The sequence below is a fragment of the Dermacentor andersoni genome, chromosome 2 (assembly GCF_023375885.2).
Source record: "Dermacentor andersoni chromosome 2, qqDerAnde1_hic_scaffold, whole genome shotgun sequence".
NCBI lineage: Eukaryota > Metazoa > Arthropoda > Arachnida > Ixodida > Ixodidae > Dermacentor > Dermacentor andersoni.
The window spans coordinates 25,374,722-25,384,519 of record NC_092815.1 but is presented as its reverse complement, the minus strand read 5'-3'; the positions used below and the strand labels follow the sequence as shown (position 1 = coordinate 25,384,519).

Genomic DNA, 9,798 nt, shown 5'->3' with positions numbered 1-9,798 from the left:
TATAATATTTCCCATGTCAGTTCAACTTATGCGACGTCTGTAGGATATGGCAAAACCAAAATTATCGAAGGCTCACAGCCTTGCAGAAGTAGTGAGCTGGTCAAACCAGTGCAAAACTGTAGCCATAGGAAGGTAATAGTCGGGTGAGCGTGGCCCGCTTTGTATAGAATACATCAATATATCCCGCTCAGAACACCCTTGAAAACCGTCTGGCGAGGAATCAGCATAGTGGCCTCGCCAATGTAAGCACTCGCCAACGTAAGACATGTATAGCAAAAATAAAGAAGAATAAAACTTCACGTTTCGGGTCCCGTACGGGAGCCGAAACGTCAAGAAAGTAGGAACACGGAAAAAATATCTATAAATGGGAGGCCAAATCAGTTTTCTGCATGAAAGTTAGCAAGGCTCCATGGGCCTGCTCGCACTGCTCAGCACTCCCTCTCGGAAACAGGCAATCATCAAGGCTTGTACGCTTGAGTCCAATCAGTCCATAATCCTTAATTAGCAGTGCACGTTGTGTGACGAATGCGAGACACTCCAATATAAGGTGCTCAAGTGTCTCACAGGAGTCACAGGATGTGCATGACGGACTGTCCACACGTCCTTGATAATACAAGCGTTCGTGCACCAACACAGAGCCAACTCTTACTTTCACTAACAGTGCTCTAGCACTGTTACAAGGAGTGATAGGCATGATAGGGTGGTCTGTCTTTCTTTTTCCAGCACCTTGATACTGTAAAAGCGCACAAAGACGAGTACGAAGAGGGAATACAGGACAAGGTGCTTAAATCGCCTTGTTCTGGCTTCTCTCTTCGTACTTGTCTTTGTGCGCTTTTACAGTTTCAAGGCACAAGTAAACCAACTAGCCCAGTTAATCCTGCTCCTTTTTCCTTTCTCAATATTTTTTCTGGAATTACCTGCTAGAAACGTATTATCTCTGAGCGCGGCCTTTCTGGAGTACTCTACGAGCACCCTTCACATAACGTTAAGGCCAGTATTTGCGCCTGTCGTCTGCTTGCGTCCGGGGTTCATACGCCTGCATCTCACGGTGTTTCCGTTTGCTCGTTCTAGTTTTGCATGCTAGTATATGCTTTTGGCGGTACTTTCAAATCACTCTTTCGGTTATTTTCTAATAGGCTGAACAATTTATTTCCGTATAAACACAACAGGTGCTCAATGATATCTATCTATCTATCTATCTATCTATCTATCTATCTATCTATCTATCTATCTATCTATCTATCTATCTATCTATCTATCTATCTATCTATCTATCTATCTATCTATCTATCTATCTATCTATCTATCTATCTATCTATCTTCTGATGCCTATCGAGTGGCGCAAGTTGATTACCTCCTTGGGCCTCGTGGTATATATATTCTAGTGGTCATGATGGCATCATGGTCATTTCATCGTCATCATTGCAGCTTCGTCCTCCAACCCTCGTCATGGTGTCGTCGTCACGCCTTCGATGCCAACTCATCGGTCCAAGTGATATAACAGCTTGGGCTACTATGTGTGTACTCGTGGTCATAATGCCATCGAGGTTGTTGTATCATCGTCATTCCAGCTTTGTCATCCGACTCTCGTCATGCCATCGTCGTCACGCCATTGTCATCACTTTTCATGATACAGTCATCGCGCCGACGTCGTCCTTCATTCGTTGTCGTCTTATTGTCCTCATGGCACTGCTTAAAAAAATTAAATTATGGGGCTTTACGTGCCAAAACCACTTTCTCATTATGAGGCACGCCGTAGTGGAGGACTCCGGAAATTTCGACCACCTGGGGTTCTTTAACGTGCACCAAATCTAAATACATGGGTGTTTTCGCATTTCGCCCCCATCGAAATGCGGCCGCCGTGGCCGGGATTCGATCCCGCGATCTCGTGCTCAGCAGCCTAACACCATAGCCACTGAGCAACCACGGCGGGTCATGCCACTGCTATGCCATAGTCTTCATTGCGTTGTGGTCGTAGAGCCCTCGTCATGCATTCGTTGTCATGCCCTCGTGATGCCGTCGTGGCCGTTCCATCGTTGTCATTGTAACTTCGACATCCCACTTTTCATGCCCTGGTCGTCACAACATCGTCGTCAAACTGTCGTGTTACAATCGTCATCACTTCAGAACTGTCATCATGCCGTCGTCATATGGTCTTGGTCCTTCCATAAACGTCATTCCAAGTTCATTATGTTGCGATCACATTATCGTCGTGGAGTTATGAATGTTCCATAGTTGTAACGTCATCATTATCATTGCGTCATGCTCTGACAGTCACTATCACGCATCTGTTCTCATACTGTCATCGTCATGCCGTCGTGATCGTGCCATAGTCGTCATTCTAGCTTCGTCTCCCTGTTGTCGTCATATACTTGTTGTCATCCCATTGTCATCATCCCGTCATCATCACGCTGTGGTCGTTATACCATCGTCATCATTTAAGCATTGTCATCTTGTTGGTATGCTGTCGTCGTCATAACACCTTTGTCGCCCCATCGACGTCATTTCTCCTTCGTCATTCCATTGTCGGCACTGGTTCGTTGTCATCAGGCCATCATGCTGATGAGTGAACTTGGCAAGCGAGTGCCATAGCAAAGTGGGCCGATGCTGGAAACAGTCTAACTTACGTATAGCCGAAGCAAGGAAAGTCTCAGAATGACCACCACAGACATTAAATAAGCGTGACTTCAGGAATAGCGTGTGTCGCTACATTGCTTGAATGCTAATCCCATTACCCTCGACAGTCATCGTGAGAAGTGTTCTGCCGTAACTTTTTTCTGTGATATCTTGGACTTTTGTTAAAAATGTAAATTTTTCCGCCCTCCTTTGTTAAGGGGAAAGCCTTAAGTGGCTCGTTGCAATGGCTCATACCCTGCAAAAAGTGGCTTCTAGTCCAGTGAGTGAGTGAGTGAGTGAAACAACTTTATTTGGTCCACAATAGACGCCAGTAAACTCAACGTAGACAAAAAATATAAGGAATGGCTCATACCCCCGTAAGCGAAGTTACATTAGACAGCTTTAGTTACACGTACGTAGAGGCTTCACGTACGCAAACGTGAAAAGCCTACGTGCCTCACGTGCACGCCATCTGAAACGCTTTTAGCTACACGTACGCTACGCACGCCAAGAGGGACCCCGTAGCTACATCTATCGGGAAATGTGAACACGGCGGTAGCCAATTCAATCCTGTCGCCGTGTTTCAATGCAAGCCGTCTGCGCGCGCGCGGCCCGCTATCGCTTGTTCGTGATCTCGCGGAACTCCCGCGCGAAGCTGTCTACGTGCGCAAGAAACGCACGCAAAGAATTGAATCTCACGTACGTCCGTGAGACGCGCGCGCGCCCGCTACGTTGTACGCATGCGCACTGCTGACACGTAGAAGCTCTACGTACGCAAAGCCTCTACGTACGTGTAACTAAAGCTGTCTATTGACTGAATATGAATGAAGAAACGACAGAAGGAACGAACGAAGGAAAGAAAAAAAAACCAAAGAAGAAAGAAAGAAGGAGGCAAAAAAAGAGCGAACGAAAGAAAGAAAAAGACGCAAAGAAGCAGGAAACCAAAGAAAGAACGAAAGAAACTTTAGTGCATTGGGCGTTCGCTTGTGTTGTTTAGGAGGCCGACCAACAGTGCCATACGGTTACGTCACACTGCGGCTCGTTATGTCTTGCAAGAAGTCGGGCCCCTCCGATCGCACAACTTAATGCATTACTATCTGTGTAGCAGGGTTTCGCCTTCACATGTTACAGGAGCGTAACATGCTGCTGAAGTTCAATCCTAATGCGGGCCCAACTACTTCCGAGTATTTTTCTTTCTTTGGAGGTTTGATTCCTGGTTACACTTGCGTTCTTAATTTTTATTTTTTTGAAAGGCTGTTTCAGTAACGGCAATCATGACTGAGCATACCTTGCAAAAGTAGCTAGGGTAGGCGCATGCACAGTGGCCTAGTGCTTAAGCATCTACTGCTACGCTGTTTCAATGAACCGAGCACAGCTCTTTTTTTTATCATCTCATCTATCGTTTGAAACTGCTTCGTAACCCTTGAAAGCACAGGAACCCGCGAGTGCATTTTGTTCGCGTTGGAAGCCGCTGAGCATTAGGGGCTATTCGGACTTAAATGGGCTCTGAAACATTTTAGAGCGTAGCTCTTAGGCGCCCGTTGTTGCGTTGAGCGTCGGCGTCCCTCGTAACTGAGCGAACTAGCACAGCGAAAGATGAAAGAGAAAACGCGAACCGCAGCAGGGTATGAAAGGCGGGGTAGCGAAGAGAGCGCGAGGAGAAAGCGGAGGAGGAGGGTAGAGGGAAAGTATTGGCGGAAAGTGGAGGAGCAGAACATGGTGAAAGGGCGAGGAGGGAAGATAAGTGCCGCACGAGACTACGAGTAGGCGCCTTAGTATTTCTAATTTGATTTAATGCTTGATACAAATTGCGTAGTACTTTCTAGAAGCCATGCGCGCACCAGCGATTACACTGGAACCTCCCACGAGTCATGTATAAAAGTGGGCGCGCATTGCCCCCAGATCAAGTTTTCGGCCATCGCCGACTATGCTCACCGCTATCGTAGAGCTTGAATGTTACATCTTTTTCCAGCAGAACTTTTTTGTTGGGCTAGTTGGTGCATGTTACTGAAGTACTAAAGCGCCAAAGAGACGACACAAGAAGAGACACGGACGAGCGCTTACTAACAACTGATGCTTTTTTTGACGGAAACACACGACATATATATATATATATATATATATATATATATATATATATATATATATATATATATATATATATATATATATATATATTTATATATATATATATATAACTTGCGTTGTGTTAACAATAACACAATTTGCGTAGATATAGTGTGTGTTTCCGTCAATAAAGCATCAGTTGTCAGTAAGCGCTCTCCGTGTCTCTTCTTGTATCGTCTGTTTGGCGCTTTAGTACTTCAGTTCCAAGTTTTCCTGGGCAAACGTTTACTCAATAAAGAGCCAAATTTCTAACTCACAGTTTGGACACTCTGTCGTTCTTCATTGTCACTACCACGTGAAAATATAATCATAATACAAAATAGAGTCAGCCAGTTTTTTCTGGACAATGAGCGACGCAACCGGTGCAAGTATTTCTTCTGCCGCAGCTGCTAAACGAGCTGCCCGAGCAGAGGCTCAGCGCCACTGCCGAGAGGATCCTGTCGTTGAGAATCAAATTCTTTGTAGCAATACCTCACGAATTCAAAACACCCAAGCAGCTGCACTTAAAATTTGCATTAGGGAGTATCGTAATAATCAAATTTTTTTGAACCTAATAAGAAATCGTTGCCAATCTGGAGACGAGGCTCCTGTGAATATGTCGGACAAATCTTATTGCGCTGCATGCAGCAGGGAATTTACAATCTCGTGTCAAAAACAGTTAAGGGTTACTTGTTTTCTCCTTCACAATGTCACCATGTAGCTATGTCTCAAGCAGCCAAACTGTTGATGGGCTTGGCTGCTTGACGGAGCTGCCAGAAGACCGATCACACGCCTCTTTTTGTCAGGCCATACTGCCTTATCGTGTATACCTTCCATCAGATTACACAGCTGGAGCGAGAGTTTTGTTTTCCCCTTGGTGCTTGCAAGCTGAGCCATAGCTCGACCATAAGTTCGACTGACAGTACCAGGCATTCGAACGAAGGCCCAACTCTCGCCAACAGCTTTTAAGCAACTTTCGCCCTCTACACGCTGATGATTCAACCACCGTGGACAGTTCTGTAGTATCAGCGAATTTTCTTGCGAAAGTCACCACCTTGAAGTTCAAGACATCACACCAGACAACATGGACAGCCGCGGAGCTTGCCTCGCTTGGTAGCGCACTTCGTATAATGCAAGAGGAACCACCTCAGTATAGAGTGCATTCAGTGACTACAAGGCTGCTCTACTTTGCTTGCCTTCTGCCTTACGCCGTGGACCCTACGATCAACTATTTCTAGAAATCCTAGAGCTCCTTCATCGCCTCGTCGGGCAACGACACGTCACATTTCAGTGGCTCCCCAACCACTGTGGCATAATTGGCAATGAACATGCCGAAGAAGCTGCTCGATCTTCTCTTGAAGACGGCGTGCATGAACCAATTCTGCTGTTAATAAAGATGCAGCAGCTAAACTTCTAGTGCTTGCCAGACAATCGTTGTGGAAAACACCTAGTTTCAAGTATGCACCTCTGCATCGACTGGACCCCTGTCTACGACTTCGTTTTCTACCTGGACTATCCCGACCCGAGACAACAGCACTTTACCGACTGTGGCTTTGCGTCGCTTTTACAAAATCATTTCATTTCCGCATCAAAAGGGGAGGTAGGGCTGCTTGTGACGACTTCGGCAGTGAGGAAACTATCGAACACGTTCTGTGCCGTTGTCCTCTACACAGCTAACCCAGGCAGTCACTCGCGACCGCGCTGGTACGCCTTGACGACCAGCCGCTTTCGGAGGAGGCTGTCCTGGCACGCCGTCCTATGCAACTGTCACACCACAAGTCGGTCAAGGCACTCTTGAAATTTTTGCGCTCAAGTGGCCTATTAGAGAAGCTATAGTTCTCAAAAGCAGTCCCAACCTCCTCTGTTTTTTTCGTGGCTTTTTTTCCGCCAGTTCTTTCAGTCTTCTATTTCCCTTGCCCTTTCCCCCCAGCAGGAAGCAAAGTACAACGTTTTCGGTTTAATCTCCCGGCCTTTCCCAATCTGTTTATCTCTCTCTATTACTAACAGTTATTGGTTGATTTCGTGATCGCGAGAACATTCTCAGTAAGACTATAATTATTAATTCTGAGTTAAATAAATTAAAGATCCACATGCCTGCGATATCAATAAGACCAGGAAACGATACTCCATCCATATTTGTCCTCTCAGTCTGCACACGCCAATTGCACGTAGCGGCGGCTGCTGAGCACGACCTCCGAGATCGCGTCGGCGTGCTGCGTAGCGTACGCTCTTAAATAAAATTACATCCTTTGGGTCGTACCTTGCCACACAACGATAATCGCCATATGTCTTGCTTGCGTTTCCTTTCTTGAAAGCGCTGTGCTTGCTACTTTTGAGAATGCCATGTCATGCTGATAACGCGCATGCCGTTAGTAACTTGGAAGTACCGGGCTCGCAGCGTTAAAGAAAGGAAATGCGAACAATACAGATAACGATTATTCTTGTGAGGCAAGATACGACCCAAAGGGTGTAATTATGTTTAAGAGTATAAATACTATGGCCGCCACGACGTGCGGTGCCGAGCCCTGTCGTTGGTGAGACGGTGTTACAACCGCGCGCGCTGACTGGTCTCTGTAAGTGACATAACTTTCAGTGCCAACCTCGCGCCGAGAGAGCTCCGCACATGCCTTAACCGGGAGTAGCGCCGCAAATAAAAAAAAGAAAAGAAACATTTGGGCGAGGTCTTGCCCGTGTGTGATCCCCACTGTGTAGCTTACAGTGCGCTAGTGGAGACGAAAGTCCGACATCGCTGCGACAACCACTTATAACTTCGCTAACACACTTGAAGGATTAGAAAATTTTTTTTCAGCCATGAGATTCGTGAGGCGACCTCCTTTAATAGCGAAATCATTCCGTAAGCTAGAAAAGTGTTTGATGGGGGCGAAATGCGAAAACACCCGTGTACTTAGATTTAGGTGCACGTTAAAGAACCCCAGGTGGTCGAAATTTCCGGAGTCCTCCACTACGGCGTGCCTCATAATCAGAAAGTGCTTTTGGCACGTAAAACCCCATAATTTAATTTTTAAGAAAAGTGTTTCACAGCGCCTTTAACGGAATAGCGTGGCACACCATGGTTGGACAACTGTACGTATTCTCCGTGCGCATGCACCTACCATCTCTACTTTCGTATCTGCACTGCGTCACACGACCGCGACTGTCGTGTCGGCTAATGCTCCCGCGATATTATTAACCTCTTGGAGAGTTGTACACCCTATCATGCATTAGAAATGTGCCAGTCTTCGTTTCCGCCTATCTCCTGTCTTCATCTTCACGGACAAAAACAAATAGCCCTTATGGAAATATGCAGCCACAGAAATCGCAGGATTAAGGCAAATAATAAATTCACAAGCAATGTTTACGGCCTACACGTTCTTATAATGTTCGTATAACCGAAGAACATCGTGCTGCTGAAGTGCGCGTTTATTTTTTCTCTTGGTTAAGACGGCGCTAAAATATGGCATCGACTCATTTATTTATACCACGCATTGGAAGCTTCCCGCAATCTCATGTACAACTTGATGGGTGCTTATCACTTATGCCTTTTATGTTTCCGGTCATGAATATCTTCATATTCATTTTATGACTGATTCATTTTGTCCACAAAGTCGATAAAAACTGGTCATTGAATCCATGTATACTCACGCATAGGTTATTCCAACGAGCAAAGCAAGAAGTAAGACCACCCTCACGTCCATGCCGAAATGCGGCAAACGAGGCAATGCGTAGGGAGGCTCAGCTCATCCGCTGAGCCTATTCACGCAGTCGCAAACGGCGGTACAGCACACGTGCAGCTGCGGTCGTTATTTCGTTTTCCGTGCAGTCACGGTCATCTTTGAGTTAGCGCTTATCCAGACGGCAGAAATTATTGATTTTATCCGTAGCTAACTTCAGCTGAGTACGTCGCAAATACATGTTACAATTCCTCTACGGAACGGAGTCATGTCAATAAGCAAGAACCGCGTTACAAAGATGCTTTTAGCATCGGCGTTATGTTTAAATATATTTGTCTGTCCGCTGCAGCAGGCGAGGTGCCAATCCAACCTGCCGCAGGAATCCAGAAATCGAGCAATAAACATTGTCGCCGGGAGAAAATAGAAATATGAAATATCAAATGCGAAAAGAAAGGAAAATAAAGAGCAAAAGGAGTTGTAAACGCTAAGAAGGCCAGAAAAAGAATTTATAAAGGTATAACGAATGACGCTTCTGAACGCTTAAGGTATTACAGCTGCTAACTCGTTAGGTTTCATGGTGCTGCATAGAACTAAATGGACAGATTGCGAAGCGCCTGTGCCCAGCATCGCAGCTGAATGTCTACCGTCTCCAGTGAATAGTGTGAAGACGGCGTGCGTACCGGGCTGCCGAGCTTTCAGATCGGAGTGATTTACCGATGTTGTTCACCCAGGCCCCAGCTGCGTGTCTGACGGTGCCAAGAGAAGCGCACGCTTCCGGGAAAGGAGATGGTACATAGCCTGAGTGTTTCGTCTTTGATATTGCTCCGTAGCTCAGCGCCCGTCACGGCATTCACTGCCTATGAACCTTGCAGCAGCCTGACGTGTGCTTGTGCCTATATAAGCGTAAGTGGATAGGCGGAATACTTATAATGATACAAGTTCGAAACTGAAAACCGAGGACAAGTTGACCTGACCTGATCTTGATCTATCTCGGCCTGCTGATGCATGTAGTCCCATCAATAGTTTTTAATGCGAAACATTATTTGCCTCATTCCAGGTACATAGCCGTAGGTAGGTAGGTTGCTGCCTGACTTTGTTCCGGACCTTTTTCATAAAGAGGAATGCGTGGGCGACGGTCATAGCAAATGGCTGACTTCCGGGGCAGCAGCCCGATGTTTCAATTATTCGGCCATGATTTTTAGTTTTCATTTTAAGCGAAGCTTTCTTTACCTACTTTCCAAGGATTGGCGCAGTAGCTATGATGTTGGGTAGGTCGTTATGTCGGCATATACATTTGCACATATCTACAAAATGTTACATGGAAATACCAGTCAAGTAGTTGATATGTTCGCCCTTCTACGCTGGCCACGTATGCGCAGCTCTGTTCTGCGTAACAAAAAAAAAA

At 46.0% G+C, this 9,798-nt stretch overlaps 1 long non-coding RNA gene across 1 annotated transcript in view; it reads right to left on the bottom strand.

Moving 5' to 3' along the window:
* The window catches only part of LOC126542579 (uncharacterized), a 14,179-nt gene extending 5,507 nt beyond the window's left edge, over window positions 1-8,672 (bottom strand). The window contains exon 1 of the long non-coding RNA XR_007601828.3: window positions 8,365-8,672. This is a non-coding gene — a long non-coding RNA (uncharacterized lncRNA). The remainder of the gene's footprint in view (window positions 1-8,364) is intronic.
* Window positions 8,673-9,798: the final 1,126 nt, after the last annotated feature.